The 25,223-nt window shown below is 39.5% G+C and overlaps 1 protein-coding gene across 1 annotated transcript in view; it reads right to left on the bottom strand.

Annotated features, from left to right (window-relative positions):
- Nucleotides 1-23,124, bottom strand: part of RALA (RAS like proto-oncogene A) — a 75,474-nt gene extending 52,350 nt beyond the window's left edge. The window contains exon 1 of the mRNA XM_025853141.2: nt 22,910-23,124. The gene's annotated coding sequence lies outside the window, so the exon portion shown is untranslated. The remainder of the gene's footprint in view (nt 1-22,909) is intronic.
- Between the last annotated feature and the right edge of the window lie 2,099 nt (nt 23,125-25,223).

The raw sequence follows: 25,223 nt of genomic DNA, 5'->3' as shown, positions 1-25,223 counted from the left end.
ATGGCTCCAATGTTATCTGGCAACCAGCATGCTTCCGGTTTTCCAGGGGGCAGCTATCCCCATGGTGCAGAGGATTCCCAGTCATTACAAGTAAGTTTAAGGTGTACAACCCTCTCAACTTTGAAAGCCCTTCCTGGAGTTTCACAAATCATTTCTGCTTGATCTCAATGGCCAGCCTGGCCATGGTTAACTGTAAGGGAGATGGGGAATTGTAGTCTTTATCCTGGGCAGTGGCATGCCCTGCTAGTATCCCCAGAGTGCTACTACTTATATTTATTTGGATATTCACAGACAACTGAAACTCAAATGATGATCCACTCAGGCTCAGGGACCCATATCAGTTCGTTTACAAAAGAAGGGGAATGCTGAGATCAGCTGTCTCCAACGTATAAACAATAACCCTCATTTCTATTCCTCCTTGCTAACCAAGAGTCAGCCACAGTATCAAAATACAAAAAGGTCTGAATGATGAAGTTTTTTGTAGGTAAGTATTGTGCAAACTGATGTGAGGCAAAACCTGAACTGAACAGACAAGAGACTATTTGTACTATTGACTTATTTAGTGTGAATAGTCAGATATTTTGCTGTAGAAATATTATTTGATAATTGAGTACTGCCCCAAATTATGAAATATTTAGTATATGCATAAAATTATCTTTCTTTAGGTCTAAGGATTCCAAATCCTAAAACACATCCATTTTGGATAAAAGGATTATGGAATAGCAGTAGGAAACAATTAGAGTTAATAAGGTCTTTAAAAATTAAGGGTTAGAACAAGAAAATCTCCATGTTTTTTAGTCATCTTTAAAGTAATGCAATACTGAGTCAAAACTTTTATTATTTATAATGACTCTGAAATTAATGATAAAGGTTCATAAGCATCCATTCAGGCTTCTTAATAGCAAAATCCACATTATATTCTATTAACACTTGTTGTTCCTGTCATGGTAAAAACGTCCAAAATAACACAGAAAACAAAAGGCAAAATTAAACTGAATTTCACTAACAACAAACAGTTCTGGAAATCACATAGGTTTTAGGTTAACAAGAACAAGAGGATTCTTACGTAAAATGCAGATGTTTCTATCATATCAGCTAAGGTATTTACTGGATTCCAGAATAACATAACACACAAGAGCTGCTTTTTTATTTGCTAAAAAAGCAAAAGGTAGCAGAGAAGAGATCTCCAAAAGCAAACTACTTCTTTCATAAAACCAACGTGCTACATGGAAAAACTATGTGACTGGATCACTGGTGGAGCTATTTGGATGAATGAGGAGGATAAGCACATAGAGATAGCACCACATCTGAAATTTATTCTCTGCATAATTCACAGCTAGTGTAACAAAACTGAAACTGAAAGTGCACAAAATGTTATGCCATTAATATGGTTCATTTTATAAAAATAAGACCCTTAAAATACAGAAGAGAAGAGGGGCCATATCCCCACTCATTTTGTAACACCAACATATCTTGGTATGAAAACCTGAAAATGAAAAGAAAGTCAAAGACAGGACAATCTCTCATGAACGAAGATGTAAAAACATTAAAGATATTAGCAGACCAAAACCAATGATACATCAAAAAAAAAATCATGATCCAATTGGATTTATTCGAGGAATACAAGGTTCTCTTCACAAATCAATGTGTAATTCACAAAAGGGGAGAAAATCAGATGGTTAGCTCAACAGATGCAAAAAATTGTGTCTGACAAAATACAACATTCATTCATAGGAAAAGCCTTATTAGCAAACTAGAAACAGAAGGAAACCTCTTTATACTAATAAATAATATTTACAAAAACTTTACAGGTAAAATAGCAAATGTTTTCCCCATGAGATGAGGGATAAGACAAGACTGCTTACTTTAATCACTGCTAGTCAGTAAAGTCGTAGAAATTCTAGTCAGTGCAATAAAGCAAGAACAGAAATAAAAAGCAAAAGACTGGATAGGAAGAAGCAAAACTGAGACTATTCATAGGCAACATTCCAAAACAATCACATTTTAAATACTAACAAGTGAATTTAGCAAAATTGCTGAAAATGTGTTCCTAACTTAACATTATATTGCAATATTTAAAAAGTAATTACAGGATCAAGGACCTAAATATAAGACTTAAAATAATAAAACTCTTGGAAGAAAAAAAGGACAAAACCTTCATGATATTGGATTTGGCAATGGTTTCTTGGCTATGACACCAAAGGCAGAGGTAACAAAAGAAAAAATAAGACAAACTGGACTTCATGAAAATTAGAAGATTTTGTGCATCAAAAGATGTTATCAACAGAGTGAAAAGGCAACCCACAGAACAGGAGAAAATATTTGCAAACCACATATCTGATAAGGGATTGGTATCTAGAACATCGAGGGAGAGCTATAACTCAACAACAAAAACACCAAACAACCTAGTTTAAAAATGGGCAAAGGACTTGAACAAACATTTCTTCACAGAAGGTAAATGAATGGCCAGCAAGCACCCGAAAACCTGCTCAACATCACTAATTGTTAGGGAACTGCAAATTAAACTACAATGAGATACCATTTCACATGCATTAGGATGACCACTATCAGAAAAACAGAAAACAAGTGCTGGCGAAGATGTGGAGAAATCAGAACCCTTGTGCACAGCAGTGGGAATGTAAAATGGCGCAGCCACAGTAAAAAACAGTATGGCAGTTCTCCCCAAAATAAAAAACAGACTTACCACAGGATCCAGCAATTCCACGTTGTGCTTTGTACCCAGAAGAAATGAAAGCAGGGTCTTGAAGAAATATTTGTACACCCGTGTTCAGAGCAGCATTATTCACAATAGCTAAAGCATGGAAGCAACCCATGTGTCCATGGGTAAATGAATAAGCAAAATGTGGTGTGGTATACACACACACACACACACACACACACACACACACACACACAATGGAATATTATTCGGCCTTAAAAAGCAAGTAGTTCTGACGTATGCTACAACAAGAATGAATGCTGAGGACATTATGCTAAGCAAAGTAAACTAACACAAAAAGGCAAATACTCTAAGATTCTATGTATATGAAGTACTTAGAGCAATCAACATCATAAAGACAGCAAGAATGTGGTGGTTCGGGGACTAAAGGGAAGGGAGAATGTGAAATTATTTATTGAGTACAGAGTTTCAGTTTTACAAGATGAAAAGAGTTATGGGGACGGATGACAGTGGTGATGGTTGCCTAACAACGTGAATGTCAATGTATTTAATACCACTAAATTGTACACTTAAAATGGTTAAGATGGTAAATGGCATATGTATTTTACCACAAAAAAAGGAAACAAAACCAGTAATTACACAGAATTTGAGAATGAAAACTTAAAAATAAAATATGTATAAAACTGTGCTGTCTTTTGCTGTACAAATTACCCTAAAACTTAGTGACTTAAAATAACAAACATTTATTATTCTACAGTTCAAGCAACCTAGCTAGGTGGTTCTAGCTCAAAGATTCTCATGAGGCTACAGTTAAGATGCTGTCAAACTGCAACCATCTAAAGGCTTAAACATTGGAGAATCTGCCTCTAAGATGTCACTCACCACTGGGCTGCTAAATGTTCTCTTAACATGACAGCTGCTTTCTTCAGATGAGTGATCCAAAAGAGCAAGGCAGAAGCTAAAATGTCTTTTATGACCTAGTCTTGGAAGTCACACAATGTCATTTGGTCAATGTGAAAGGGAACAGAGGCAACAATCTCTGATGGGCAATTTGGAGGATGGAGACCACAGAGAACTTTAAATAAACAATTATAAAACAGCAATGAGAAAATTTAAAGAAGACCTAAATATGCTTTAGTTTATGTTTATGGCCTAGAAGACTCATTACTGTAAAAGAAAAAAATGTCAATTCTTCTCAAATTTATAGATTTAATGCAATCCCAATCAAAATCCCAGCAGGTTTTTGGTAGAACCTGGCAGTTGATTTAAAAATTTGTACAGCAACATGGGGCACCTGGGTGGCTCAGTTGGTTGAATATCTGCCTTTGGCTCAGATCATGGTATCGTGGTCCTGGGATTGATCCCCGTGTCAGACCCTACGTTCAGAAATGAGTCTGCTCTCCCTGCCCCCAACTCATGCTCTCTCTCTCAAATAAAGAAATAAAATCTTAAAACAAAAATCTGTATAACATCCAACATCCAAGACCAATTTTGAAGACAGTCACCAAAGTACCCAGTGGTTGACAAACTAGGCTGCTTGGGTTTTTTCCTATAATAAATTTATTTTACTTACCTTTTTTTTTTTAGATTTTATTTATTTATTTGACAGAGAGAGACACAGCGAGAGAGAGAAAACAAGCAGAGGGAGAGGGAGAAGCAGGCTTCCTGTGGAGCAGGGAGCCAGATGCAGGGCTTGATCCCAGGACCCTGGGATCATGACCTGAGCCGGAGGCAGATGCTTAACGACTGAGCCACCCAGGCACCCCTATTTTACTTACTTTTAATGATAATGTATTTTTTAAGTGTTGGAACTATCTCAAATTTATAGAAAAGTTACAAGTACAATACAGAAAGTTTTCTCCCTGAGCCATTTAAGAGTAAGTTGCTGGAGCGCCTGGGTGGCTCAGCCAGTTAAGCGTCCCAATTCCTGATTTCAGCTCAGGTCCTGCATGATCTCAGGGTTGTGAGATTGAGCTGTGCGTCTGGCTCTGTGCTGGGCGTGGAACCTGCTTTAGGTTCTCTCTCTCCCTCTCCCTCTGCCCCTCCCCTGCTCTCTCTCTCTCCCCCTCTCTCGAGGAAAAAAAAAAAGAAGAAAAGAGTAAGTTGCTGATAAGATGCTTCATCTCACCTGAACACTTCTGAGTTTATTTCCAACAAACAAGGACAATCCCCTACTAACCAATGTACAGTCATCACCACTGGGATATGAACATTAACACAGTCCTATCATAGAATCCTCAGACCCCATCCAAGATTCTGCACTGGCTTAGAATCATGTATTGCGTTTAATTGTTCCATCTCTTTGGCCTTCTTCAGTCTGGAACAATTCTTCATACTTTGACTTTTATGAATTCAACAACTTTGAAGATTACTAACCAAATATTTTATAGAATGTCTCTTCATTGAGTTTTGTCTGATGATTAGATTCAGGTTATGCATCTTCCATAGGAACAACAAAAAAAGTGATGCTGTTTCTTCTGTCCACATTTCTTTTTAACAGACTTTATTTTTTAGGGCAGTTTTAGGTTTACAGCAAAATGCTTCTCTTTGTAAATAAAGTTTTGTTGGGACATAGCCACTCTCATCTGCTTACGTATTGACTATGGCTACTTTTTATTACAACAACTGAGGTGAGTAGTTTTAACAGAGACCATATGGCCTGCAAAGCCTACATTTGATATTTTGGCCCTTTGAGAAAACCTTTGCTGACTCCTACTCTAGTGACTATAAAGACTTCTACAGTAATTAAGACAGTGTAATATTAGTGAATGGATACACCAGGAGTTGGCAACTTTTACTGTTACAAATGTAGTAAATGTATCCACTTTAGAAGATAATCTCACCTAAACGCCAAATTGAAAATTAATTTCTAACCTGTTTAAATCTATAGTTTCACGGGATTTTGAAAACATTTATTACAAATACACACAAAAAAGGAAACACATTTTGATGAATTTGCAAGAACTGACTGACATCAGAGAAAATGGAAATCAGCAAGACAAATTTCATGAAAAATCTGTTATTTATTAGATAAAATTAAAAACTGATGACTCTCATTAAGCCAACACAATCAACAACATCATTCTCATTTTTGATCTATATCTTAATGAGGGATCTATTTCAAATGTGACAAGCATTAAAACAAATATAAAACAGATTGCACCTAAAACAAAGCCTTTGAATCACCATTTCACAAAGTGAAGTGACTTTCACTAGAATGAAGACCGTGTAAGCAGAGATTTTTGGGGGGGGGGCATATATTATGGTCTACCGTATCCCCTAGCACCTATAACAGGGCCTAAATAACACTTGTTTTTTTTACTTATTTTTTTTCCAGCTTTATTGAGGTAAAATTGACAAATTTCTATTTGGAGAAATTATATACAACATGATGACTTAATATACTATTTATCTGTTGTATGAATGAACCAAGACTTGTAAAAGTTATAATAAAGCACATCTGACTACAGTGCTTTCACTAAACAATGTTTTAGTGCCAAAGAAAAAATTCATACTATAAAAAATTTTTAAATTTCAAATAGCTTATATAACCTCCCATTATTTACGAATTTATATTTTATGATTTATAATGTATAATGTATAACTGCACAGTATATGTATGTGATTTAAAAATAAATATACACATGCGGGTTTCTAGAATTCTGTAGTGATGGGGCATATGATCAAAAAGAGATCACTCCCCTGTAGCAGAGGTACTCAAAGCCTAACTAGTTAATGACCAGGAAAGAACAAATTTGAGAGCATACATTCAGAAACTTACAGAGAAACTTAAGAGTGATTTTATATCTGTTCAATCTAACTTTTGAAATGGGCTTGTTTTGTGCTCGCTTTGGCAGCACATATACTGAAATGGGCTTGTTTTCTGTTTTTAAAATTTCATTTTTCTAGGAATTCATTATCGTATTTTACAAAATTCTCAGTCTGATACGTATTGAAAATTTTAAAAACAGTTCTTCACCAAAGTTAATTTCAGAAGCACTGCTATCGAGAATGATCAAAACACAAATCTGATCATAATGCTTCCTAAATTTATTTGATGGCTCCACAAGGGCCTGAGATGAGGGGCTTTATGATGGGTCTACAACCCTCCCAACCCTCTCCCTCAAGGCCTTTACACTCTCCCCTCCTTACCCCTCAGGAATACGCCACACTCACTCTAAATTCATGGCATGAATTTGATTCCCTGGTCCTGAACCCTCAATGTCCAACTCAACCTGATCCTAATTTCTTTTACCAAATTCCTACTCATCCTCCTGGTGGTCACTTCCAGAAAACTCTCCTTGTTCCTTAAGCGCAGGTTGAGTGCTAGTCCTTTTATGTGTCCCAGCACAGTACCTGGCACACAACAGGTGCTTATTCATTCAACAAACATTTTATTAAACATAACCTACGTTCATGTCACCACACTACACTGTCTCCCCCAAAATGTTCTATACTTCTCTTAAAAAAGTTTCATTCTACTGACAAATAAATGGATGTCTATCAGCTTCAAATATTAAAGAATAAACAAAACAAATTATAATTTCTAAAGAGAAACCCCCAACTACTATCAACCTTCCCTTTCTCGTTTCATTTATGAAACATTATTGCCAATGTGTCCAAGTTTTGGAATGAAGAAAAACACATTAGCAACAACTTTCATCTCAAAATTATTTTCATATGACTGCCTTAAAAGGGAATGCTTCCTGGGATGCCTGAGTGGCTTAATCGGTTAAGTTTCCAACTCTTGATTTCAGCTCCGGTCATGATCTTAGGGTCGTGAGATCCAGGCCCATGTTGGGTTCTGCCCTGGGTATGGAGCCCACTTAAGATTCTCTCTTTCCCTCTGCCCCTACCCACCCCCCACACTCCTCACCTGCTCCCAGGAGTGCGCACGCTCTCGCTCTCTCTCAAAAAAACGAAAAACAAAAAAACCCGGAATGCTTCCTTCTAAGCCCTCCTGCCCTAAAACACAGGTTTACTGACTAATCTAGGAAAAATAAACTACAAAAAGGAAACGTGCTGCTGTTTATCATTGGCCCAAATACTTCAGTGTAAGCGAAAATATTTTATACTGACAGTAAGTTGAAAAAATGAGTCCAGAGTTCCGAACCCAAATGCTGTTATAATTACAGTCTCAGTACTTTAAGCCAAAGAGCACTTCACACTTTTTTTTTTTTAATTTTATTTATTTATTTGACAGAGAGAGACACAGCGAGAGAGGGAACACAAGCAGGGGGAGTGGGAGAGGGAGAAGCAGGCTTCCCGCCGAGCAGGGAGCCCAATGCGGCTCAGGACCCTGGGTCGTGACCTGAGCTGAAGGCAGACGCTTAACGACTGAGCCACCCAGGCACCCCAACGCTTCACACTTTTAAAGAAAGTCACTGGAAAGTCTGAATGTATCATACTTCTTCCTCTATCAACATAAAGAAACAGCACAAAGAAGTTTATAAGCAGAGGTTGGGTTTCCTACATTTTTCACAAATCTGTTAGGTAATTATATACATTCTATGCTGCATGACAAACTGTTCTTAATATGAAGTTACTAAAATTTCACTAAAAGCACAGAGAAGCTTACTGTTTTATAATCCTCAAGGGTAGCAATGCTCTGACAAGATTACTGCTAGGTTTTAAACAACCAAAAAAAAAAAAAAAAGACCCTATCAATATTCTGGCACTATACATTTTAATCTTTTTTTGATTGAAGAACAAATTGTCAATATGTGCATCAAAGACTTAAAGATATAATAATATTAGAGACAGTTAAAACTTACAAGAATAAAGGGCAGTTGACCACTTATATCAAAACAGCAACCAAATGAACAAACTGGGGTTTGGAAGAAAAGGAGAGGAAGGCTAAAACCTAAAGTATTTCTGGAGTAATACAATCTTATACTTTTACTTCCCAATCCAAAAGAAAACAACTGTTAACTAGGTAATTTTAAAAGTACTCACATACATTTTTATATGAAAATTTAAACTGTTCTGCTTAGTCCAATAACAGCATTCTCTAAATATTTATCAACTGATGGCAGGGGAAGTGGATCAGAATGCGCTGGCACACAAAGGGAAGACAAGCTGTAATAAACCTTAGCACATCCAAGATGGGAGAACCCTGGTAATTCAGCCAACATTATAGGAAACGACAAATTCTGACTGTATAGATTACCTCCCGCAATCAATCATCAACAAGTGAACAGCTTATTTTACTTAATGCTTAACAGACATTAAAAAAAAAATCATCATGGGAATTTAGTAAAGAGATGATAATCGATGAGAAACAAGCGATTTAGCCACCAGAAGCAGTATCCAGGTAGGATAGTACTCTAATTTTTGAGGTGCATTCAACAAAGATTTTGAGTTCAGAATTGTATGTCTCACAAATTCCTCAACTTAACTAAGTTTTTTAAAAAATTCCTTGATAACCCAGAATCCTAATAAGCAACTATTCTCCTGTTCTTAGAGGTTATTATGACTCCGGGCCGTTTTCCCTGGATTCTGTAGCCCTAGAATGTGGAAGTCTGAATTCTCTTATGGTCATGTTATAAGTCCTTCTGCCTCTTGCTTTCCTCTGATAGTTGTCCCTCACTGATCACTACTGCCTATGTGCTTGCCTACAGCAGCATCCTTTGCCCCTAACTGTTTGGACGCAAACTACCTGGCTTTCTGTAATTAGATATAAAGTAAGAATTCTGAAAGATGTCATAATTATTCTCTTGAGCATCAGATGCATAATAGCCTTGGGTGCTAGGACCTTGCTTTTCTACTGTGGATGTTCAAAGGTCTGTTGTCTTTTCTATTTGTGTGTTTTTAAACTTTACTTCCTGATTCTGAGAGCCTTTCCGTTTCCTCACCTTCTACCTCATCTGGCTGAATCTGGACAATTAAATGGAAATAATGAATCTGAAATTGTTTAGCGCCAGGGCCTGGCCACAGAAAGAAATCTACAGATTCAAGTTTCCTCTTTCCTCTATTCAGTGTGTTTCATATTTTAAGTTGTAAAATTTGACCTTGAAATAAGTGAATGTTACCGCATTATTTCTGGAAGCCTGTGATCAGGACAGTTAGGCACTAACTAAAGAAATGAGGGGTGTTTGGCCTGAACAGGCAGACACTTTGGAAGCTGGCAAAGGACTTGTATCACTGCCATCTTCAATTATTTGAAGAAAGGTATCTGCAAAATGCCTGTTTAACAAGGGTTCAAAAATACGTTTGTGTACTAAGTGCTTCTTCAGAGAGCAAACCAGGCACAAAGAGAAGTCACAGGATAATACACTTCAGTGCAAAACAAGAATGAATTTTTAAATGAAAACATCCAAAAATGACCCAGATTTCCACAAGATCACGGCAAGTGCTTAAGCAATGGCTCGTGGCTGGGTAGTTTTGAAGGGGTTTTTGTAAACGGTGGAAGAATATGTTAGAAAACCTTTCAAAGCCCATTCTTCTAACTCAATGAAAGATGATACAATTTATACAGACAGGCCCAAACCGTAAGTTCTCATTTCTGCATTTCACTTTCCTACTGAAAACAAACCCTAAAGATCACGGGAAGAGTATGGAAGCAACTTCAGGGACAGTATTTATATAGTGGTTATAGCTATCTATTAAAGATTTTAGATAAGAAACCTTTTAAGCAATAAAAATTATCCCCTTTTTAGAGCAGGAAAACCACAACTACATCAACAGCATCGTCACTATCACCATATACATCATACACCCAATGTCAAGAAAAGGAATTGGGAACTATCCTTACTTTTAAAAAATCACTTTGAAGATGAATCATACAACATATGGACACTGACAGGGCTTGAAAATCCAAGTAAATGAAAGAGGAGAGAAGGAAACTAATTATAAAAAATTGATTTCAGCAATCTGTAGGAACGTAGGAACTCCAAGACAGTTGGATATAACCCCCACTCAGAGAGCTAAAGAAAACTACATGAAAGAACACTCAAGGGGCGCCTGGGCGGCTCAGTCATTGAGCGCCTGCCTTCGGCTCGGGTCGTGATCCTGGGGTCCTGGGACTGAGCCTGGCGTCTTCCAGGAATCCCTCCTCAGCGGGGAGCCTGCTTCTCCCTCTCCTGCTCCCCCTGCTTGTCCTCTCTGTCAAATAAGTAAATTAAATCTTTAAAAAAAAAAAAGGCAGTCTACACTGGATTTCTGGCTCTTACAACCAAAAGAACCCTAATATCTGCAGTATCTATCTCTATTTGCTTCTCACAGTTCAGATGGGAAGTTTCCCACCGCTTAATTGCAGAATGAAGATGAAGGTGACTATCATTGTCTTTAATTATTTACTCTGCTTTTGTACTAGCTAGACATGTGGAAGAATTAAGAAAAGATTTAGCTTTTATTCCAATTGTCTAAAAAAGCCCCATGGCAAATGAGAAAAATTAAGCAAGGCTCATGGTTAACGTCATTACAAAAACAAAACAGCATTCTCTGGGAGAAAATCTTTGCAAATCACTTATCTGATGAAGGACTGTATCTGAAACACACAAAGAACTCACAATTCAATAACAAGATAGATAACCCAATTTAAAAAAATAGGAAAAAGATTTAAGTAGACATTCCACCAAAGAAAATTTGTGAATGGCTAATAAGCCCATGAAAAGATGCTCAACACCATTAGTCATTAGGGAAATGCAATTAAATCACAATGAGATACCAATTTATACCCACTAGAATGGCCATAATAATTTCTAAAAAGACTATAACCACTGCTAAAGATGCAGAGAAATGGGGAATTCTCAAACTCGGCTGGTGGAAATGCAAAATAACATGTAGCCACTTTGGAAAACAGTTTAGCACCTCCTTAAAAGGTTAAACATAAATGTACCATACCACTAGGCATTTCTACTTCTAGGTATATAAAAACATATGTCCACATAAAGGCCTGTACATGAATGTTCATAGCAGAATTACTCATAATAACCAAAAGGGGAAACAATCCAAATGTCCATCAACTGGTAAATGGATAAGCAAAATGTGGCATATCATAAAATGGAATACATACCTACTATTCACCAATAAAAAGAATTATGGACACATGCCACAACATGATGAACCAGAAAAAAAAAAACACAAAAAACAAAAACAACAACCCAAAGATGACATATGGAATGATTCCATTTATAGTAATACCCAGAAAAGGCAAATCTGTGGAGACAGAATGTAAGTTAATGACTGCCTGGGGCTGGAGGTGGGAATGGGGATTATTAACTACAAATGGGCAAAGGGATTTTACTGAAGTGATAAAAATGTTTTTAAAACTGGATTGTGGTGATGTTTACACAATCAATTACTAAAAATGACTGTAAACTTAAACGGGTGAATTTTATGATATGTAAATTGTATCTCAAAAAAGTTAATTAGAAAAGATGGAATAAGAGACTAAATAAGACATAATAAGCAAAGAGAAATCATGAACCTTGATCAGACCCTGGATCAGAGGAAAAACAGCTATTAAAGACACTGGGTGGCAACTAGGGAAGGAAATCTGAATCTGGATGATGTTATGGAATTACTACTAATTTCCTTGTGTGTTACAATAGCATTAAGGTTATACAGGAGAATGCCTTTATTCTCAGAAGATGCAAGATGAAGTATATAGAGGCGAAGTTTCATGAGGTCTCCAGCCTTCTTTCAAATAGTAGAGAAAAATAAAAGCATCTATACTTAGAAAGATAAAGCAAATGGGGCAAAATAATAATTGGTAATTGGTGATTGGGAAATACAGACATTCAATATAATACTCCTTTAACTTTTTTATAAGTTTGGAATATTTCAAAATACAAAGTTGGGGGGGGGGAAGAGCACTCTCATTTTAAAATGTAACCAAATGTAAAAGAATCACCAATGCAGCTCTCTATGCATTTCAGAAAGAGGGATATAGTTGAGATCTAGAGACTGTCATCTCTTTATTAACATACAGATAATAACAGGGAACAAATGGAAACTGAAAGCATAAAATAATTATGCAGAGACTTAGCAAGTTAGAGCTTTATGAACATGCTAATACTAACCAATAATTTTTTGAAAGAATCATTGAAGACAAAGAAACACAGTTATTAGTTGGTGTGGAAATATTTAAGTTACAGGTATATCCAAGAAAACACTGTTGAATGAAGGTCAATAAATTTTCCCATCCCAAAGAGCACCCATTCCACCTGTAACTCTTGGCTGATATAAAGATCAAATGAGATCATGTACACAAGAGTGCTAAGTTTCAATTTAGTCACTTACACTTTGTACCTTCCTGGTAAGAATAAGAATACAAACATAGGATCAAACCTAGCATCATTCTTGGCTGCTCTTGTGTATAACTGGTGTTCCTCAATTTTGTAGTCAACACTGCACCAACAAATCTCCAAAACACTGTCGGTGTTCATTATGAACGATTCCCCTTCACCCTCTATCTTCAGCATTTTGTCTTTCTACTTGTTAAGCCACAATTTTTAACAGTGTGCTTTTAACAATTTAAAGTTCTAACAGCTTAAAACTTATCAGACACACTAAAACAGAAATCTTGTTATGAATCAAAAGCAAAGTTCACCTGGAAGTTCAAACAAAAAGCCACGTTTATAGTTTTTACAATAAAGAAAACATTCTTGGAATTGGGCCTCAAAGTAAAATATCTAAGAAGAAAAAGATGTGATATGCTAAGATGTCATTACTTCACATACACAGGGCATCTCAGACAAAGTATTCTAGCAGATGAAAGAAGATAATCACACTCCCTGGGATGGCTGTAATTAAAAAGATGGACTATAACAAATGTTGGTAAGGATGCAGAGAAACTGGGAAGCCTCATACACCAATAGTGGGCATGTAAAAGAATGTAGGTGCTTTAGAAAACAGTTTGGCTGTTTCTCAAAATGTTAAATATGGACTTACCAAATGACTGAGTAATTCTGTTCCCAGGAAAAATGAAAACACACATCCATGCAAAAACATGTACATCAATGTTCATGGCAGTATTATCCAATATACGCCAAAAAGTGGAAGCACCCAAATCTGTCCCTCAACTGATAAAAAGATAAACAAAATGTGGTACATCTATTCAATGGAACATTATTCAGCCATAAAAAGGAATGAAGTACTGATACATGATACAACCTGGATGAACACTGAAAACATGCTGAGTGAAAGAAGCCAAACACAAAAGACCACATATTGTGTGATTCCATTTACGGAATGGAGAAATGTCCAGATGTGAAAATCTGTACAAACAGTTAAGTGGACTCTCTGGGGCTGGGGCTGGAGGGAATCAGGAGGGATAGCTAATGAGCATGGGGTTTCTTTTTGGGGTCATGAAAATGTTCTTAAATCAGACAGTGGTGATAGTTGCACAATTCCATGACTATACTAAAAACCACTGAATTATACTTTAAAAGAGTAAATTTTATGGTATGTGAATTACGTCTCAATAAATCTGTTATTTTTTTTAAATGCAGCCCCTCCACTCCCCCAAAATAAGCAAATGACATAAAGACAATTCACAGAATAAAAAATATAAATGACCAGTTACTGTACAAAGAGCTTAAACAGCTGTACCCAAATAAACTTCAAAAAACAAAACAAAATATAAAGACAAGAATGAGTTTTATGATCTGAGCCAAAGCAAAGAATAAGAAGAGATAACAAACAGAGCAAATGATCAAGTTTTATTTATTCTAAGGGGTCAAGAAAGCTACTAAAACCCACAAGCAGCAAATAGGAATAAATGAAGAAACAGACACAGAAGAAGGGAGACCCTGGAGACCAACAGGGTAGTGGGAAAGTTACCAATAATCCAAGCATTAAGACCAGGGCAACCAAAGACCTCAGGGAATGGGGATCTTCTGTCACAGTCAAAATGTCTTAGGCATTAGGATGAGGGGAGACAGACTGTCCTCAGCCTTAAAAGGTGGGGGTAGGTTAAATAAGGAAAAAAAAATAGGAACAGAAAAAATCAGCCTCCTCCCCAAGTTCTGCCATCAAGGTACCATCGATGTACCAGAGGGTGGGACATGAGGGTCTTCAAGGCAGGGCGGTCCCCACACCCCAGCAAGGCTGAACTGCATGCAAGTGAGGCAACATGACCCAGAGAGAAAAAGGCAACATGGGTCCCAGGAAAAGCGGAGATGGACAAGTGGACCACTCACTTGGTGAGTGAGAGCTCTTCAACCTAAGGATAAGAAGAGATTATTAAACACCCTACCTACCAGTGCTCCTGGGACAGTGAAGATGGACAATAGGTCATGGACTAAGAATTGTAGGGACTTCTGGGGAGGAGCTCCTCAGCATAAGGGGCAAGAAATTAATAAATATCCTACCACCCAACACTCCTGGGAAAGGAAATACTTAGAATGAAAAGACAACAGGATGTGGATTGGGAGTTCACAAATGGACCTAGATAATTGTGAAATTATAAGAATCTACAGAAAATATGCTATTTAAACTTTGTGGGTGAATTACATGGCAGTGAAATGAAAGCACCTCTAGAACTTGGGAGACAGCACTGGTGTGTATCCATAATTGACATGTGGATGGAATGTGTGCTAGAGGCCCAACACTTGCTTCCACACAAGCATATCGCTTCCAGTTAGAGGACTAAGTCTTTGAAAATGAATTTTGGAGAAAGAACAGATGATCCAGGCCCTACAAACTTGTCTGGAACCACCCCACATCTGTGTACTTTAGGTCACCCCCATGGATAAATTCATCTAATTACAAACCTGCCTCGCCACATGATCTATAGCCCCAAGAACCCAAGCCATAACCACATCAACACAAGGTAAGCCTAATTTGTCTGTCTGCAACGCAAAGAAACCACTTGAGACTGCAAACGCCTGGAAGGGCACCCTTAGATCATCAGACACACATGGGAGCTTCAGCCCATAGGAGAAAAGGAGGTTACCCTGTGGCATCCATGACTGTCTGAGAGAAGATTATGATGAAGTTCGACAAAACTGCGTGGCAAGGTAAGAAAGAACAAACTCAGGACTGGTTGCGTGAGCTGGGAAACTACAGATCAGTCCTCACCTTGCTTATCTTTGTACTTTGCCCACTAAGAAAATCCATCTTTCCTGCCTCTCACCACATGCATCTCCATTTATAATTATAGAGACAGTGAAGGACTGCAGTCTTTGAAAGGCACTTCCATATCTAAGTCAATATTTAGTGCAATGTACATCTTTGTATATCCACAGAAAAAATAATAAAGCAATCAGCACCTCTTATTAAGGACACTGTTAAACTGCAGTTTAAGTGTCCTGGAGATATTAATCAATGCGATTAGACAGGATAAACAATTAGAGGCATAACCACTAGAAAAGAAAGGAGTGAAATCTCTGCAGGTGATATAATAGTATCTGAGCCTAAAAGAAGCAATGATAGAAGTAACTCAAAAAATATGAGTTTAGCAAGGTAGCAGGAAAACATGCAAAAATCTGCAATATTCACATACATGAGTAATAACCAGTTAGAAGATATAATGTATAAAAAATTCTATTTATAATAGCAACAACCACAGCAACAAAGATAAAATACTTAGGAATAAACTTAACAAGAAATGTTCAAAACTTGTATGAAGAAAACCATAAACCATTCCCCGAAGACATAAAAGTGGATTTAAGAAAATGAAAAAACATTGCTTGCTCTAGGTTAAAATGTCTCCACACCATCAAGAAATTAGTTCTAAGTTAAATCATAAGTTTAATGCAATCTCCATAAAAATAGCAATAAGCTTTTTAAGAATGGACTTAGATAAATTGATGCTGAAGTTCACATGGAAAAATAAAACATGCAAGAATATCAGGGACAACAACGAAGAGGACAAGCTATAATGGGGACTAGTCCCACATGGTATGAAATCATATCCAACGCCTCCATGACTAAAACAGTGTAGCACTGGTGCATGAAGAGTCAGACAGTCCAACAGAATAACATACACCCAACTACATACAGAAATCTACTATATGATAAAGGGAGCAAAGATTTAAAAAAAAAAAAAAAGGCCTGCTTCTCCCTCTGACCTCCCCTCTCATGCTGTTTCTCTCTCTCTCGCAAATAAATAAATAAAATCTTTAAAAAATAGATAAAGATACTTTTTTTTAAAAGATTTTATTTATTTATTTGCGAGAGAGAGAGCACGAGAGGGAAGAGGGTCAGAGGGAGAAGCAGACTCCCCGCCGAGCAGGGAGCCCGATGCGGGACTCGATCCCAGGACTACAGGATCATGATCTGAGCCAAAGGCAGTCGCCCAACCAACTGAGCCACCCAGGCGCCCAGAGATAAAATACTTTTAAAAAAATAAAAAATAAATGGCATTGGGACAACTGGATAGTCATGTAGAAAATAGTAACATTATATCCATTCCTCACACCATATTCAGAAATATACTCCAAATGGATCAGAAAACTAAATGTGGAAAATGAAACCATACTGAGTATTAGAAGGCATGGGTAAATTCCTCTATAACTGGGGGATAAAGAAAGACTCTCTAAGGATAAGTAAAAATCCAGATGTAATAAATTTAAGATTAATACATTTGATGGGGCACCTGGGTGGCTCAGTTGGTTGGGCATCTGCCTTTGGCTCAGGTCATGATACCAGGGTCCTGAGATCCAGCCCCGTCGGGCTTCCCTGCTCAGTTCTCCCTCTGCCTCTGCCGCCCTCCTGCTTGTGTGTTCTCTTTCTCTCAAATAAATAAAAATCTTTAAAAAATAAAATAGGGGGCGCCTAGGTGGCTCAGTCATTAAGTGTCTGCCTTCAGCTCAGGTCATGATCCCAGGGTCCTGGGATCAAGCCCCGCATCGGGCTCCCTGCTCTGCAGGAAGCTGCTTCTCTCTCTCCCACTCCCCCTGCTTGTGTTCCCTTCTCACTGCGTCTCTCTCTGTCAAATAAATAAATAAATAATCTTTAAAAAAAAAAAATAAAATAAAAATAAAAAGTGGGCAAATAACGTGAACAATTATTTTTAAAAATGTAAAAAAATGGCCCTTTAGTATACAAAAAAATGTTCAATTCACAAATTAAAACTATACTGAGATACCATTTCTCACCTATTAGATTGGCAGAAATTAAAAAACTTGGCAATATACTCCGTTGGTGAGGCCATGGCACTCTTACACACTGCTGATAGATATTCAAAATAGTACAGCTCCATTAAGGAGAGGAATTTAGCAATATCTAACAAATCTTATAGATGCATTTATCCTGAATATTTACTTCCAATGATACAAAGACATACGTACGTAAAGATTTTCATTATAATGTCATTTGTAATTGAAAAATACTGGAAATTACTTAAGTGTCCAAGTACAGGAGACTGGTTGAATAAACCATGGAGTACTATGCAGTTAAGAAAGAAAATTATTTTTTCTTTTAAAGATTTTATTTATTTATTTGAGAGTGAGACAGAGAGAGAGCACACATGAGAGGGGGGAGGGTCAGAGGGAGAAGCAGACCCCCTGCCGAGCAGGGAGCCCGATGCGGGACTCGATCCAGGGACTCCAGGATCATGACCTGAGCCGAAGGCAGTCGCTTAACCAACTGAGCCACCCAGGCGCCCAAGAAAGAAAATTATTTAATTCATGTGTATTTTTTTTCCGAACAGCTACTAAATTTTTAGGACTTAAATATTTAGTAAGTTGGTTGGGCTTATTTAATAAATTAAACCGTTAGGTGTTTCTTTTGATCTAGGGATGCTGTGAAAAAGTTATTGATATGATAAGGATGTCATGAACCAAGAAAGTTTGGGAACTTCTGGTAAAGGTCTGTGAAGGCTTTTAAGAGTGTATTTATGAGTTATGTGTGTAGTTACTATGGATTGTGGTCAAGAAAGTTTATAATAGACTAATGAAGGCACTGCCCATAGTGGTAAAAGTGCTATGTTGGATTTTATGGCAGCCCATAAAAAGAGCAACTAGCCCAGTCTTGAAGGTTGTTAAAGTTTTTATTTGTTGGTTTTTTGGCTTCTTGTTTCTGAGGGATGAGATCAAGAGAAAGAATCTAATCAAGATACAGTTTTGGAGAGGTATAACCTACACTGAGTGCTGGAAGACAAAAAGGCATATAGTAGACTGGGGTAAGGAGGAATGGCTACAAGTACAAGAGGAAATGGGGCACTAAGAAAACGCTAGCATTCTAGAAGCTTGTTACTGCTGAAAGAGAATATCCCGGAAGAGAAGAGATGACGCTAGAGAGTTAGGGAAGGAGCAGGTCTTGAAAGTTTTGTATATGAGATTAAGGATTAAAGGAGTTTGGATTTTATTAATGGGCAAGAAGGAGCTGCAAAATGGCTTTAAGCAGGGGAGTGTCACGATGGCTCTAACCAAGTGTGGAGAACAGATCTGGGTGGGGTGGGCAACAAAAGGCTAACAGGCTGCTACAGTAATCCAGAACAGATCTAGAGGGGCAGATGAACTAAAGCATTTGCAATCTGTAGTGGGCAACCTCCATTTTCAATGAGTTACTATGCTAGCTACTCAACTGCATTAGAAAGCAGGGATCCTGTGGCTTAGATGACTACAATCGCGATCTTTGTGGAAACTGGGGATCTCTGCCCGCCCTTCATGATGCATCTGGGAGTAGAAGTCATTTCATAATCTTGCTATGTTTCATTCTCCAACATGACATTGTCAAACTCTGATACTTAGTTTCAGTAAGTGAATTCAGCAACCCAATTGGATCCCAGACTTCAAAAAGATTATGTGTGTCCAGCGTTAGGTGTATTGCATCTAATAGAGAATTCTAACTGTGAAGGGCTTGAAGAATAGTATCCTAATATTTCATGTAAGCTTACTGTTTTTGGCTTGTACAGACTACCCTCTTGATGTTGAGGAATTATATCTTCAGGTATAATTACATCAAAGATTCAAATTCTCTTCTAAAATTTACTCACATGACTCGTAAAACTCATAGAGCTTTATTTCATTTTTTCTATATTGTAACCAAATCCTTTTGAATGTAATAAGGTAGTAAGAAAGGTGTCTTAGAAAAACAAAGAATAACTGTTCCTATGGGGGCTGGGGAATGAACCATTTTTTACTTAGAGCTACATACTTCTTTTTTTTTTTTAACCAAGAGAAATTAAGCCCATTAAAAGTGCATTAAAAAAAAAACTGCATAGGCTTGAGAAGAATAAAGAGAGTTCGACCAGCACTGAATAGCAATTAGACCCTTACAAGAACTCTGCCACCTTTAAGCCTCTATATTAAATCCAAAGTGAAAATGATACATGGTCTGAAATGGTAAAAACAGACCCAGGATACCTCTGCTTCTTTTACATTCTTCCCAATTCCGCTTCTTCCCCCTACCCCCAACATTCCCCCCACTACCTCCTTTAGTGAAAGAACTAAAAAACAAGATTTCAGGAAAGGTCACTACAAAATAGGTTTTCCATTGTCCCCTCCAGTAGGGATTATTCAGGTACTTCAGAGGTAAAAAGCAGTAATCAACACCACTGTTGAGTTCCTAACACTCTCCTCCTTCAGGACCCCTCAGGACAATACCAACCACTTCATCACGGCACACACAGTGGATGGTAACACCGCATTTGTAGGCACGCTGGAGATAAACAGTGGTGACCTGACCCCAGGGCCCACCTGATGGCCAAGAGTGCTGAGATCATTAGATTCATTTCCTGAAGTTCAGCTCAATCAGAAACTTGTTTTTCCTCAGCCTTTTAGGATTAATTGCAATATGCAATGCTCTCAGAAATCGTTACTTTCAAATCCAGACTCTCCTAAATACTAGCTATTACCCTCCAGCCAACAGCTTCACTTAACCTTAGTAAAGTATGGAAAAACTACCTATCTTACAGAGGTACGGTGGAAATTAAAAATAATATAACTAAAGCTTTTATCACAGTGCTTGGCAGGCAATCAATGTATACAGACTGTTATTACCAAGAGGGTTGCTGAATTAAAGAGAGATCTGACCTCTGTACAGTGGTGATTTTGCTGGGATAAGAAACTGCAGGCTTCTTTCTCCTTAGTGTCTAAGAGTTAAAACATTTTATAAAACAATATAAAAACTATAAACCGTCTCCCTACTTCCAAATCATAATCTTTTTCCTCATTAAAAATACATACTATTTCAAAAATGACTGTCCTTGTCACCCATCTATAAGGGTTACAGGTGTGTATAACAGTGATACACACATATACAAGAAGTGATTCTGGTACATTCATTTATATCCTGCAGAAGCTGAGCTTGGAAAACCAGTGCAGGACCACCACTAGACATTTGGAGAGGAAAGAAGATACCAGCACTTTTTTTTTTTTTTGGACCTCTCTAAAGTGAAAATAACCCAACCCATCTACAGACAAAAAGTATTCCCCCACACAAATGGTACACAAGATTATTCCCTATAATTAGCCCTTTTTTCCCCTGAAAGCCCTGCAAAGAAAGGGTTGTATGAAACTACTTTGAAATAAGTGATACAGATGACTGCACATTCAGCAGACACACTAAAGAACATCTGGATCTCTGCAAAGAAATGTGAAAGTGGCTACTGGTAAATCATGCTAAGGTCATATCAGGATGTCAGAGGATTTCATGTACCCATGGCAGAAATAAGCCACTATAAGCAATTCTGTGATGTATCAGGTTTTCCAAACAGCGGTGACTCCCAATTTCCTCTTTTTTATTAAGATATGGTATGGTTATCAACCCCAAACATAAACTTACTATCACTAGGAAATCTCTTCTTAATAACCTTGGATAAACATGTTTAAGTAGTAAGTACTGAAGACTGGAATACAAGTTATTATAATATCCAATCACAATACCCCAAATATAATTTCAACCTTTCAGGGGAGGATAGTTTTGGAAGAACAGCAAAGGATTCTTCTTGGATTGTCCTTTCACCACTCTAAAAAAACATTAAGACAACGCAAAGTCTGTATATGCCAAGAAACTGGAACACAAAACAAAAAGCCAACAAAATAAATGACTCCTGAGGCAACTGTGGGATCACCTACACATTCACTCATTCAGGGAAGAAATATGGGAATAACTTCTATGTTCCAGTCATCACTTGTGAACACAGGAATGCATAAGACATGGTTCCTGCCCTGAAAAAATTCAAAGTCTGAAAATAATGTCTGAAGAGTCACAAGAGTCATTTTATAATAATATTGTATTAATTGGCGCAGAAACACAAACTAGTAAGATACATTTAAGTATATTAATAAACAAGCTAAAGAAAAGTCCTTCTACTGAGAGTTTACTAACAAATTTTGTTATCTGAGTTTGGGAACATGATTAAAGTTGTAAAACTTTCAGGACAAAAATTAACTTATGACACATGTTTTATAAAGGCCTCCCCACTCCCCCTGCCCCCAACACACACCAAACACAATTTGTAAACTGGGTCCTTTTCAGCGTGACACGTAGGGCGTGGCACTGGAGTTCTCACACAACCCCCAAAGACACCTGGATAAGCTCTGACAAGTCTGGACATTCAGGTTTCCCAAGCAAAGGCCAGTTAACTCCCTAATTCTCCTTAAACCTTGAAACAACACTGCCACCTCTCTGTGGTCATCCCTGCCCACTTACACACATACACCCAGGCTAAAGCATACAAATCACATCTTCCTTCCACTCCGGAAAACCATAAGGAACAAATCACAGGAATTACCCCCTACTCAAAAAATATCTATATTCTCTTCCTCGCTTTAGAGGCTAGATTACTCTAATATGGGTAAATCTGTGCAGTTCAATGCAGAGCATCTAATGACTTCAGTCTGAAAAAGCCATTCCTTTAACTGGCACAAAACCCTGGCGAAGATGCTTAAAAAGCAACTGCTCTAGTACAGGCGAGGAGTGAAAGAAAGGGAAGGAAGGGAGAGGGGCGGAGTGAAGCGCGGGGGCTGCGGCGGTGGCGACGGGTCCCCCCAGGTCGCGGGCACCGCCCAGGCGGGGACCTCGGCGCGGCGGGCCAGAGATACAGGGTGACCTTCCGACGAGGCCAACTCAAGGAGGTGCTGGGCTCGGAGGACCGCGCCGCAGCCGCCGGCTCTCGGGGGTGCGCTCGCCCGCACAGTAGCGAACACCGCGCCCCGGGTTCCAGCCCGCGCTCCTCCCGCAGCTCGTTCCCGGGCAGAACGCGGGATGTGCAATCTCGGCGTCCGGGCCCTGAGCCTGGGCCTCGGCCCGCCGCCGCCCGGACACACCCCCGCCGTCGCCGCCCCGGCGGCCCCAACCCCTCCCGGGGCGGCCCGGGCAGGCATCGCTCACCTGCACTGCAAGCCGGTCCGCCGCCCCGCGGGCTCCGGAAGCCGCGGCTGAGCTGGCTTCGGCCGGAGAGAGCTTGGCCCTTGTCGTCTGGGAGGCTCCCCGCCGCGAGCGGCAGAAGGACGAGCCCGACGGGCGGCGGCGGAGCCTGGGCGGCAGGAGGAGGAGGAGGACTAGGGGCGCTCCGCTCTCCGGAGATCCACCCTCCTCCTGGCCGCTCTGCAGCAGCCGCCGCAGATCACTTCCGGGGCGCTGGGGGAGCGGGGCGGGGCCGGCTGGGGAGCGACTTCCTGTCCGTGGGCGGAGAGGAGGGTGTTGAGGGCAGGGGCTGGAGAACAATGGCCAGGAGGGCGGGGGCTTGCCGGCGTCCACCCGAGGCGTACCGAGAGCTGGCTGCGCTGCACTTTGTACTGCCCCACCCCCGGCTCCCCGCGGGAGGAGAGGTGGAGTCGCTTTCTGGGGGCTCGGGAGCTGCCGCAGGCCTCGCGGAGGTTCCCGGATCTCGGCGTCGGCGCCGCGACATCCTTGTCTCTCTTCTGGGGACCAGGAGGGGCTTCTCGGGGAAGGAGGGGAAAGCAGAGGCCGCCATCTTGCTTCCGAGGGTCAGCCGCTTCTCCCTGGTTGTCCAAGGGTGGAGGCCGCTCTGTCTCGCGGCTGGGGTTGTCCAGAGCGGAGCTGGCGACGTGGCTCGTTGCGGGCCGAATCCTTGGAGATGGTTTGGTCAGTTGCCTGCACTGGCTGGAGGGTTTCGGTAGCTCCCCTGGGCCTCATGTCTAACTGCTGATCCCTGGAGAGCTCGGCCGGAGGATGGTCTGTGGTCCTTTACTCAGGGGGCTCGAGCCCCCCGGACACCACAGGTCTGGTGTCTGGTGCGGCGCTAAGATCAAACGGTGCCCCCATCTTGTGATTTGGTAGCTTAAGTTAAGAGTAGTTCCACTAAATCGGTTGCTTTATTTGAATCCTTTCACAGGTTCGAAATAGATCGTTTGCCTAACATCCGTTAGCACTTACAGTCTTATCTATTGACATATATTTATCCCCTATCTCCTCCCACCGTTGAGTACCAACTCCCTGCTTTGCACAGCTCGTTCAAGGAATACCCAAGTCTAATGGGCAGACATGAAAGCAGATAATTATGACTGGAAGTATGGTATATTGTATTCAGAGGAAAGAATGGATGACTCGTAACTGCGTTAGATTTTCAAGATAAGGGATTTTCTAGCAAAAACATAAGGGGTGGGATGGTAAATCCAGATTCTAATAAAAAGGACATGCAGCACAGGGACAAATAATACGTATTTAGAAGTCTGGGTGGTAATTACAGGACTTAAAAGTTCAAGCCTGAGTTGCTGAAAAAGATGAATCTGCAGAAGTAGATAGGAACCAAATTGCGAACTTTCACTCCTTGGTGAAGCAATGGGTAGAGGAATGACCCTGGACAGTTTTGCAGTTTAGGCTGTTAGTAGAGGACATGAGGGGAGGAGAAGGGTAAGAGGGCTTGTAGACAAGGGGCCGTGAAATCAAGAGACAGGATAAGGACCGTTAGGAGAGCGTCAGTGAGGACTCAAAGAAGATGGATTCCGAAAATATCAGGATGCCAAGTCAACTGATTGTATTTGATTGCTGGGGGCAGATTCTGGGTAAGCAAATGGAAGTAGCAACATGATGCCTTGTTTTGCTTTTGGGGGAGGGTAAAGGGGTAATTTACGAAATGAAAAAGAAATGGCTGGGGTGGGATAGGGGAGGGGATGTGGAAATCGAGTGCCATTTTGGACCTGGCCAGCTTGAAGTACCAGTGGTGCTGTCTAATGGCAGTTGCTACATGGGTCTAGAGCTCGGGAAATTCTGGGCTCAAGTTAGAAACCGCAGGCTTGTATCACCACATCCAAGCCCACTGCAGTCTCACTTCATTGAGCACAGTTTCAGAACCACTTCTCCCTTTTCTTGGGAAAATTGCTGAAATACTACATTTTAAAAAATCCCTACGTGGTTTTACTTATGCCCAACGACATGCTAATACTCAAATGTTTAATGTTCCTGTTAAGGACCAGAAAGGTCAGGCTTACAAAAATCCAAGTATGACAATGATTAACTAGGATATAAGCATTAACTCAGAAGATGAAATGCCATTGTTAATTTTAAAAAAATTTAGGTTTAATCATTGACAATAAACAACTTCTTTAAAGCAGCCACAAAGGATTGAGGATGGTAGGCTGCACAAATATCTGTTGAATGGAAAATGAGGAGGATGACTTCAAGAAGAGTGAGCAATGAGAACACAATGACAGACAACCTCAAGTTCATTAGTCAGCCTGTC

This window comes from Callorhinus ursinus, unplaced genomic scaffold (genome assembly GCF_003265705.2).
Source record: "Callorhinus ursinus isolate GAN/ISIS: 27379988/994484 unplaced genomic scaffold, GSC_fseal_2.0 scaffold73, whole genome shotgun sequence".
Lineage (NCBI taxonomy): Eukaryota > Metazoa > Chordata > Mammalia > Carnivora > Otariidae > Callorhinus > Callorhinus ursinus.
Note: the sequence above shows the minus strand (reverse complement) of the source record. Positions and strands in the feature narration are given on the sequence as shown.